This window comes from Alligator sinensis, unplaced genomic scaffold, assembly GCF_000455745.1.
Source record: "Alligator sinensis unplaced genomic scaffold, ASM45574v1 scaffold485_1, whole genome shotgun sequence".
Classification (NCBI taxonomy): Eukaryota; Metazoa; Chordata; order Crocodylia; family Alligatoridae; genus Alligator; species Alligator sinensis.
The window spans coordinates 288,999-291,319 of NW_005842957.1; the positions used below are offsets into that span (position 1 = coordinate 288,999).

Consider the following 2,321-nt stretch of genomic DNA (forward strand, 5'->3'; position numbering starts at 1 on the left):
GGGGCTGGGGGAGCAGGCGGAGGATGTGACTTGGTGGGAGTCCCCACATGGTATCCTCCTCCCTCCTCCAGCCCCCACTCCCCCGCCCTCTACTTACCAGCACAGAGTCTGGGGTCAGCTCCCTGGGGCAGCAAGCAGGGACTGCCCAAAACTCTGAAGCTCTCTGAATCTTTTCCAAATCGATTAGGAGAGCTTCAAATCGATTCAGATCTTTTTATTGGTCTTCTGATTCGATTCGGATTCAGAGATTTGGCTGCCAAATTGGGCTGAATCACCTCCAAATTTAATCAGCACCAGAAGCTTTGCACAGCCCTAGACAACTGACGTAGAGCTGTATGCTGTATTCATACTCTTCTTTTTTTAGCACAGGTATAAAGGCTGATTTCACCAGTGGAAACATGCTGCCTGCCCAAGCCCCTGGAAATGCATTTTACATGAGCAAAGCTTGTATAAGCTTACCTTCTGCACTATGGTAGTGGCAAGTTCCTCTATCAGTTCCTCCTTGTGTTCTCGTAAATAACACGCCTCATTCTGTTTGTCCTGAACAAAGGTGCACATGAATAAATGCTAGATTCACAGGAGATATATATAATCTAGAGATATATATATTTACTAAAATCAATACAAAAAAGGGTGATAATGCGATATTTGACACTGCATGAAGAAATAACTTGAAAGTAAGCAACTTGAACTTCTATGTATTTCTGAAGTGGAACATATATGCTACTCTTGATAATAAATTTAAGAGAAACATCATAATTCTTTTAGCTAATGCAATAAGATAATCCATGTCTGCTTTATATTTTTTTGATATTTATTTGTCTTTCCATCCCTACTTAAATACAGGTGAAAAAATCCTGATCCATATAAATCTGCAGAACGTTATTAGAAAATTTTACCAGGCTGTCACCATATGCATCTGCCTTGGAAATGGCTTCTTCTACTGCTTCTTCCGCAACTCGCAATGCCACAGCAAGGGTGTCCATCATACTATGTCCTAGTCAAAGAACAAGACAAAATCTCCACCTTTGTAATATACCAAATATAAGCACAAGCTGCCAAATTCAGACCCATGTTCCAAACTACTTTCAAATTTTGGTAGTTCTTATGTCTCAGATGTTGATGGAGCCTACTGCAGTGATGCAGATCCAGACTCATACCCCAAGTTGCTGATGTGAAAATGTGGTTCTCAGAACTCTAATGAGCAATGACATAAGCATGTTAATAGACAGAAAAAAATTCTGGGTAGCTTCTATCCATTTGTATATTCTAATTGAAAAAGGTTATTATTTTTTCTGAAATTAAACAAGGATAACTTAGAATATTAAATACAAAAACACAATGCTTCTGTAAAATCCCCTTTATGTTTTCTCTATTACGTGAAGGTCATAGGAGATAAAACTGTAATGGAATTCAACTGAATTTAGACCTTTATGATAAGCCATGTATGAATGAGCATTCAAGAAAGACCTCTAAACTGTGAACATGTAGGCCCGAATTCTCAAAAGTATTTAGAACCCTAACTCCCATTTACTGTATAGCATTACGAAAATAATACTGAAATGAATGTATTAAGATGGGAAGCAACACAAAACAGGCTATCATGTTCCCTGTGAACCACAGAGCCTCTGGAAACTCACTAAAGGTTTTAGTTTAAAGATAATTTATCTTGAGAACTTTTCATCTGTGGGTGCCAATTCTACTTACGGATCTACCAGTCCTCCCAGCTATTTACTAGGGCTGTGTGAAACAGCACTGTTTCGTTTTGACTTATTTTTTGCCATTTCAAAGGGACAGTGTTTTGTTTTGCTGTTCCAGAGCACTGTTCTGTTTCATTTTGTTGAAACTGTTTTGCTGTTTCGATGCATTTCGCTCATAGGCTATAATGGGGAATCAAGAAAATGCCTATAGCTTTGTCATTTCTTGCCTGATTCAGATGAAAATTGCAGGAATGGTAGCCCCTTCTGAGGGCATGAAGCCTGCCAAGTTTCAAGGAGATAGATGCAAGGCTTTCATGAAATTGCACCTCAAACTGTTCAAAGCAAAACTCATATCACTTGCTGGCAGTGGCAGCCTGCTGTTATCCCACACACAGATCCGGGGGCCTGCTCCCCCTGGGAGGAGCCTGGCACAGCCTCGCAGCCCTCCCAGGGGGCATGCACCCTCAGACCTGTGTGCAGAATGACAGCAGGCTGCTGCTGCCGGCTGGGGCCAGTGCCAGCACTGGGCTCTTCCTGGTGTTCAGCATGGGCTGTGCCAGGCAGACTTGGGTGCTGGCACTGGCCCCCGCCAGCAGTGGCAGGCAGGCGGTATCTGGCTGC

At 42.2% G+C, this 2,321-nt stretch overlaps 1 protein-coding gene across 1 annotated transcript in view; it reads right to left on the minus strand.

Annotated features, from left to right (window-relative positions):
* LOC102380368 (rab effector MyRIP) overlaps positions 1-2,321 on the minus strand; it is a 222,778-nt gene that overhangs the window by 80,864 nt on the left and 139,593 nt on the right.